The sequence below is a fragment of the Geospiza fortis genome, unplaced genomic scaffold (assembly GCF_000277835.1).
Source record: "Geospiza fortis unplaced genomic scaffold, GeoFor_1.0 scaffold408, whole genome shotgun sequence".
Taxonomy (NCBI): Eukaryota; Metazoa; Chordata; class Aves; order Passeriformes; family Thraupidae; genus Geospiza; species Geospiza fortis.
The window spans coordinates 3824522-3833255 of NW_005054330.1; positions in this window are offsets into that span (position 1 = coordinate 3824522).

Sequence of the window (8734 nt, forward strand, 5' to 3'; positions counted from 1 at the left end):
CCCGCCGCCGCTCCCCGCCCCGCCGGCCCCGGCCGCGCTCCGCGGGGCCCGGGGCAGCCCCTCCGCTGTACCCGGCCAACACCAAATAAATAAAAGTGACCCCCGAGTCCCCTGTCCCTGCCTTTTCTTCCTGGGGGATTTCTTCCAGGTCAGCAGCCCCTCCTGCCTCACTGGCAGATAAAAATCCCCTCGACGAGTTTTTGCCCTGCGATCCTGTGTGCTGCTCACCCGTTTGGTCTTGTGGGGAGAGGCCGAAAATGCGAATAGGAAACGAGCGTCTTCCTTCACTGTGGAGCCTGAAAAACTCCAGTCGTGCCCTAGTCCTGGGTTCAGCCATGGGAGAGCACGGGTAGGGAAGTGAGTGTGGGGCGGGTAGGGAAGGGTTTGCAATAATGGAGATGAGAACAGTGCTTTGCATCTGGGAAGGCCAGGAAATAGCCCTTTGATTATTAGTGGTCATGGTGAAATGGATACTTCTATAAAAGAGGGCTGGGGAGGGGTATTTCCTTAGCAAAGGACCTTCCTGCTCTGGCCTTTTGAACCTGTGCTTCTCCCTGGCACTATTTCTGCTTCAGCATGACTTTTTGCAGAGGAAGGTGAGTGCAGAAAGCAGGCTGGCTGTCGGAGAGGGATGCAATCTAATCCTGATGAAAAGGCTTTTACAGTCTATGCTTAATTTCCTATTTCTTTTGGGTTCTCTATCTTCCATCCCTCACATGCACAAGCAGATACAAAAGCTGAATCCTTCCCTGCAGTCTTTCTCCCAGGGAAAAGTCAGCCCCCTCCCCAGCTTCACCTTCAGGCTTTGCGCACACAAAATGGCTGCAGCAGCCTGTGGGTGGGCATGGAGAGCTCAGGAAGCTGCTTTTCTTTTTCCCACCCTGCCTGCCCAGGAAGCCCTTCTGCTTTTATTTTCTGTGGCATTTTGCTCTTGCATAGCTCTGTGCAAATCCAAGGGGGTCTCCAATGTGTAATCTATGCATGGAATGGGAGCTGGGGAGGGAAATGGCCAGTTTGCATGAGAAGGGGACCTGTCGGGCCCCAGTGTTTATTTTTTTGCTGACCTTCTGGGGATATGGTCAGTGAGAGCTGTGACAGCTGCTGGAAGCGGCAGGGGCTTTGAAGATTGTGAAGGTTGTGACCTCGAGGCCCCTTTCCTCTCTCTGTCCCAGGAGCTGCTGAGTCAATCAGGGAAAAGGGGAGGTGAAATGGGGGCTGCTCTTTAGCCATTTTTCAATCGGTGAATGAAACAGGAAAGGACAAATGCAAGAAGAAAAAAGAGCGATTACTTCCACTTTGGTGCATTACTGAGAAGGGGGAATCTCTCTTTGGCAAAAGATTATAACAATAATGGGAAACCACTGTGCTCCTAAGATCCAGCACCTTGAATAAAGGATTTAACTGGGCAAGGAGCTGATGGCAGATCAATAACAGTAAATTAGAGGGAAAGCCTACAAAGTCCTCTTGGTTCAAAGCAAGAGGAAATCCACCTCTTGTTTCCACCAGATATCAGCTCTAGATGTAGCAGCAGTAACATTCCCAGTTGTCCCACTAGCTCCCACCATCTCCTTGACCCTACACTAACACATCTTCATCTTTGCTGAGCTCAGCTGAACCCTGTGGCTGAGATTGCAGAGGCCACTGACAACGGCTGCACCACACATGCCAAAATAAAGAGACAAAGTACATTGTGCAGGGCTGTATCCTTGATGTGTGCTTTCAAATGGCACAAGCTCCCCTGGCAATAGACACCCCTGGGTAGCCCACGAGAGGGCTCTCACTCAGCCCTAGACCCCTCTCTTAAGCCCAGTGAGAGGGGTTTAACTCTTTTTCAATTTCTGGATAACATGATCCTATGGATCTTTCCTTTTAAAATAGTAATCAGAACAGCAAACAGAGCACCCGGCTTCGCTTGACCAATACACAACAGAGGCAAAGAAAGCAAACAGCAGGCTTTTCACTTAGTTTACACAGGGGGCACTTAAATACTGTATTGGTTACATAATACCATTTGGGGGTTGAGGTTTTACACATTCTTCTACTAAATATATCTGTGAGATTTGTTTTAAAGTGATCAACATAAATCCACCACAGCTTTGAGGCCTATGATTAGACCTAATACCACTAGGTAGCTCATAGCATATTTGCTGAAAACCAAGGCACAATAGAATTTTTTTCCCTAGATCTGCTGGTCTGCACTGCAGCAGAGGGTGTACATTGCCTCTAGATGGGCTGCCATAGACAGCCACTTCCCTGCAGGAAGCACAAACAGCTGGGCTTTAGGGCCATATCCTGCCACTGCTCCACATCCAGTCCTCAGAATTCATTTCAGCACAGACTGAGCAGGACATGTTCCAGCAATTACAACAAACTAAGTGCTAAGAAAGAGGACAAAGCACAATTAAAAAAAAATCTAAATCCCAGCTGTAATTGATCAGGAAAAAAGGTATACACTGTGAAGTCCTCCAGAGAAACCTGTTCAGATGGGGTACCTGAAAGTACATTCCCTTCCTGAAAAGCCCTCCAGTAAACATCCTGTTTCCATCCAAAGGGAGTAGCAGGTGGCCAAACTGCTCCACTAGAGGTTTGACAATGGCATTATCTATCCAGCTTTTCAGCTGAAGCCTGGCTAAATCTGTACACAACTTCTGAGATGCCAGCTAAACCCTTCCTGGGAATGGAAAGCTTCCCCAGGCAAAGTTTGGATCTAGCAGCCCTGCATTCTTGCAAAGGATGCATCCCTCTGCTCAGAAGTGAACAGATGGGGAGTAAAGTCTCAAAGCATCAGAGCTTTAAAACAGTGCTCTTCTCTTTAGTGTATTGTCACCAGAAGCTCCATGGGCAGGGATCTCTGCCATAAGGAACTAGCAGAACAGCGGGTGGGTGGCTAATTGAGAATGGAAGTTCCTTGGGGCAAACCAAAATAGTCTTTGTGGCACTGCATGAAACTAGGTACAGTTCCTGGGCTCAGCATCAGACACTGACTCTGTAAAATTCCTGCTTACTCACTCACCTGGGACATAGTTGAGCCTTTTAAATATCTTGAGACATAGAGTAACCAGATGACAGGGACAAGCTGCTGTTATGGTGCAAACTCGAATGTATCATTTTTCATGAATGTAATAAGTCAAATATTTTATAGAGTCACCCTGCTACTACTGCAACAAGTATCAGAGCCCTGCCTTCCTCAAACACTGATATACTAACAAGTAACACCTTTGTCAGGAGCCACTATGTCTTTGTGAGCAGTTTGGCCAATTAAAATCTAAGGGGAGTTACACTGACAACAAAAGCCACCATCACACGGTGCTACAAACAAACTGGTTTGTTCCACCACTGTGAATTCTTGTCGTATTTCAGAACAAGGTTGGGGTGATGGCCATCTGAGTTTACACAGCTCTCCAGCACAAGATTCTGTAACCTGGTTTTCTTTTCACAGTGGATACACCTTTTACACATCTCTAAATTACTTTGAAAAATTCAAACAAAAGGGAGGCTGTGCTCTGAGAGAAGGAGAAAATAAAAAACTTCCCATTCTGAAGGAAAAGAGGGTCTCTCACCAACCCTAGAGAAGAAGTATGGAGGTCACCTTCATGTGCAAGCTGTTGCAGACACCAAGAAGAAGCAAAGCTAAGGATTTCTTGCTGCCTATCCCCAAACACCAAGTGATTAACTTAGGACATTTATAGCAGTGTTTGGAGCAAGTAAAAGAGTAGTTTTGGTTGAATGTCTGTCTGCATTCTCTGATCAGATCCCTTCTCCCCCTCATTTCCCTGTTCAGGCATAGACAACTTACTGAAACATAAATTTTTACAGGAAGCTACAGGAAGAAAACTTAAACAACGACCAGTCTCCTCCCCATCCCTCAAAACCTCACACACATTAAAAAAAAAAAAAAGAAAAAAGAAAAAAGAAAAAAGAAAAAAAGCAGGAGATAATTTTTAATTAGGGGCAGGAGAATCTGTTTTCCACTCGCACCCTGTATTATGGAAGACAGTGGGGCAAGGGGTCTCCTTTAAAGCCTGGACTACCTGAATGAACGGGTCTCTGCACTACAGTGGGTGGGGTAAAGCCCCAGGCTGCCTTCCCCTTCTTTCGGTGCCGGGGGCTCATTTTCGGTGCTCGGTAAAGGCCAGTGCACCGCAGCCGGCTGAGCCCGACAGCTGCTGCCGGGTGAACCGGCCCCCGCAAAGCGATGGTTTGGGGGGTCCGAGGGCTCCCGGCTCATGAGAGGACCCCGCGGACAGTCGGCGCCGCCGCTTTGTTCGCAGGTTCTGACCAAAAGGAAGGGGTCAAGCCCGAGGATCTTCCCTTCCACCCCGTGACAGAGGGAGGCAGAGGGCGGCCCCCCTTCCGTCGGGGAAGGTGTGCTTGAAGCCACTCTCTTCCCCTCCGTGAAAAGCTGACGCGAAAAGTCACGTCCGCCAGTGCTAGCAGAGACGGGGAGGACAGGCTTAGAGCGGGGGCAAAGGGGACACTGCCTACAACCACTTCTCGGCATGGACGTCTTGAATTTTTTTTATTGACTTGGGGGCACACAATAAATACAAATTTGGAGGGGGAGGGGGGACGACACAGCAGGAGTAAGTATTGCTTAGGCTATTCAGTCACACATTTCCGATTATCTCTGCCCAAAATACCTCTGCCCGACATTCAAGAACATCCTTCCCTGGCTCTTCTCTACTCAATTTAAATCCACTGATGCACATAAATGCCCCGGAGACCAGCCTGGAGGGAGTCTGCTGCTGCTCCGACCGTGCCATCGGGAAAGAACCTCCCGGGCCCTCGGGGGGGCTTGGGGGTGAGCCCCCGCACTGTTTCACCGCATTTCCCTCAAAGAGGTGAGTGAGAGTCTCCCACTTGCAGCCGGTCAGTCCCGGCGGAGAAAGCACCGGGCGGAGCAGGGGCAGGGGCCACAGCAACCCGGGCCAGAGAGGGGCTGGCTCCCGGCAGAACACCCAACCTCCCTCAGCCGGGCGGTAGCGGCCGTGCCCAGGCACCCCCACACCCACAGCCCCTGGACGGCCGGACAGGGACAGACAGAAGTCCCTGCCTTCGAGGGACAGGGTGGCCGTCGCCATTTTAACCTGCTCCGAGCGGCCCACAGCACACAAGCAGAGAGTGATCTCCCCTCGCTCTGCGCGGCTGCAGGAGAAGGATACTGGGGAGGGCAGGGATTCACCTGGGCAGCCCTGGGCACGTCACCCAGTCTCCCTGCTGGCTTCTTGGACACCCGCCCCGAAACCCAAGCACTGCTCACAGACAAGGCAAAGAAAACCTGTAATTTTCTCTTCCAGATGGGACGAAGAAGCACCGACACGTTTTTGGGATCACTCAGCTCTGGAGCTACAAACTGAATACTGCTCATCAGTTCCAGTTCAGTACCTTAAGCATAGTCTACCTATTCATTCCAAAAGATCCCTGGACTTTAGCTAACACTGTATGAGGATGGAATTTTATTTTAGGTTAAGTACTAAGGAATTCTTTCAGTATAAATCATAGTGTCTCAGACTGAACAACAACCACTTTTCCTTCGGTTTATTAAGGCACCAGATAGAAGAAAATATGATCTAGTGTTAAGGTGGTTTTCTGACAAGAACAATCTAGACCGGGCAACTTTCCTATGCAGAAGAGAGCAGAAAGCAGGTTGGAAAGAAAAACGACATTCGGCATTTATTGTTATCTTCCCTTCAAAGCATCTTTTAATGTAGCATCCCACTCAGCACCAGCCTTCCCAGCGCCGCCCCGCGCAGCATCTCCTCCCCGGTGGGGTCGGTGCCCCGGAACGCAGCCGGCACAAGCTCCGCTGCCGGAGCTCCGCTGGGGGGTCCCAACCTCGAGCGTGCTGTGGGCAGAGCAGGAGCCGCCCCGGCAGCAGGTTCGTGCTGAGGACGCTGAACCACCCTCCCCTGGCCAGCTCCCATTGTACGTCCGCTCCACGCCTGCGCCCTGCCCCTCGCAGCCCCCGCCCCTGCCCTGCTGGGCACCGCCGGGCTCGGAAAGCCTCGTTCTCCGTCACTGACACGCACATTCACTTTGTTCTGATGTTCCCCACATTCGGGACCCCATCTCCCCGTCCCAGCAGAACAAGAGTTGCGAGGTTCACTCGCTCCCCGGCTCGGCTTTCGGGTGTCGCTGGGGAGGGAGCCGAAAAAAGCTGCTATGTCAAATTTCCAGTCTTAGGGAGGGTTCTCAGGCTTTTCTCTGCGACCCACTCCTGCTCTCCCGGAGGGCGGTGTCCCTCCAACTCCAGCTGCCGCTTCCAAAAAAATCACAAGTACCCCTACCTTTTTGAGTGGGGAGGAGGGAAGTTGTGCCCTCCCAACTGCGAATTGACCCCTAAAAGACCGAATGTGTTCCCGCCGGTCGGATCGCCCCTCCCCGCCCTTTGCCGAGCAGCATCCCTCCTGTCCTCCGGCGCCCGGCTTTACCCCTGGGAATGGCAGTTTTCCTAAGGGGCGTCACGAAGCACTATTTCCCCCAGAGCCGAGACCGAGGGGCTCTGAGGCTGCTGGGATTTCTTAAGCAAGATTTCAGTTAATTGCTCACATAGAGAGAGAGAGAAATATTTTAACATTTTAAACTATTTTGCCCTTGAGACTGAAGTCTCTAATCTCGACTGAGACCCAATTTCACCGTGGGTTTGTATTGCTGAGGAAACGCAGCACAACATAAACGTGTTTTTCTGTGCAGCTTTATAGAAAATTGCCTGCAGCTCGACTATAATCATCTGCACATCCTCACCCAGCAAAGGCAGAGGTAATGTGTTCAAAAGTATAATATTTGCAAGAGAGAGCAGATGGTGCTCCCTTGGGTGCAATTTCAGGAGAAGCCTTGCATTCTGCACTTCTTGAGGTCTGTTTTACCCGCACAGGTTTAATGCTATAAGAGCTCTATATTTTTTTCCTTCGGCAATGGAGTCACAAGCACACTCAGCACTAGCCCAGTGTAAGATATTGCTGGCACGCGTCACGACCCTTCCCGTTTTGAACAAGTAGGGAGGATACAAGTGGAGTAGACAGGTGATTAAACAAGTGCCCGGGCGATTATTTTCCCACATCACCTCCCGTGTGCCCGCCGAAGCCAGTTACCGAGCTAGATGGGTTTGTACTAGGATAGGAACTGCTGAGAATGCATTACGGCGTGTTTCTCTCAGTGTCAGCAGCCGGACAGGGCCGGAAGCCCTCTCACAAGTCGTATAAAAGCACGATTAGAACGCCCCTAAGCACGAAGGCCTCCGGGCGTCCTTGATGCGGGATAAGCACTCAGGGCCCCCGTGAGCCTGTCAGCTCCCTCTCCCGGGCAGGTACTGACTGAGTCGCCGCTGTGTTTTCTCGGCACAAGAAGGCACAACGATTCGGTTTTGCAGCCTTTTGGGCTCTCGAGCTACTGGGCTTTAAACTTGCCGCCTGGCCAGAGGAAGTCGGGTGAAGGCAGCGGAGGAATCGCTCTCTCTGCTGACCCATCGGACACGGGCACTGCCCAACGCAGCCCCGTCCGTGGGCTCGGCCCTGCGGCCGAGCAGTGCCGCGCCCAGCGGCGAGGAGCTCTTCCTGAGGCTGCATAAAGAGACGCCGATCGTGCCCGGCGGAGAGCAGAGGGATAGGGGCAGAGTGAGCCGTGAGAACAATTTCGCTCCGAGAAATTGCCAGCACCCAAGGATCGCCGTTAGCAGCGGCTGGCACGCAAATACTGGTACCCGGAATCCCTGAAGGCTCCTGTGCGAGAGCATCTTTCCGCTAGACATGAAATAAATGAAAGAATATCGGCAGGCGGCGGATGCTGAGAAACATAAATTGCACCGCCAGGCAGACATGCAGGGGAAAAAAAATTACGTTCTTTTGGCACGTGAACAAAACCCTCGGCAATAACTGCGCTGGTTATTGGAAGGGGAGCTGGACCGGCCGCTTGCCGTCGCCACTGAGGACGGCTGGTGGGGCGGGATGTGGGTGACCCACGAAGCCAGCGGGAGCTGCATCCCCGCAGGATGGCTGGGAGCAGTCTCGCAGCGGCTCGCAAACCGATACCGTGTCGGTAAGAGATGGCAGCTCGGCTTTCATCCTCATGCCAAAGGGGAATCCTCGGCGGATGGCACAGGATCTACTCCAAGGGAAACGGTCCAGCAAGAGCCAAGGAGAGCCAGGTGAGCTACGTTAGGGATAAGAGATGTTCCTGTAACTACCACTGACGTGCAGCCTATCCTAGTTAGGAACAGATCGTTTCGTTTTAGCTTTCAGTGTCGAGATCTTGCAAAATGCAATGCGTTTTTTTGTACATGACAGGACAAGGAGAGCTCCCTTTTTAACGACCCTTTTGTGCGTTTTCTTCCCCCACCGAGCACAAACCGGTATTTCATTTTACAATACAGATAATTGCCTTAAATGTACACTGTAAGCAAACAGACCTCATCTTTGGCCGCACTTCAACGATCCTAAAGAAAAATAGTAAACAGAAACGCTTGAAGCACCGCTTCTGAGCTTATGCTAATGTTTTAAACTTCCTTTCTAATAACCGAGCAGAACATGACTTGGCAGAGCGCACCTAAGGAGGCACGGCCGCACGGGCGGTCTTGCAGCAGCTGATCGCCTTAGCAGTGTAACGCGGGGGAAGCGGATGTTATTTGTTTCCCCCCGAAGAGTATAAATCTGCGGCGATCAAAGCTGCGCTGCTGAAACCCTGCCGGGCTGCCGGAGGCACACGGCTCGCAGGCAGGCAGCGGAAGGCGGGGGGGCGG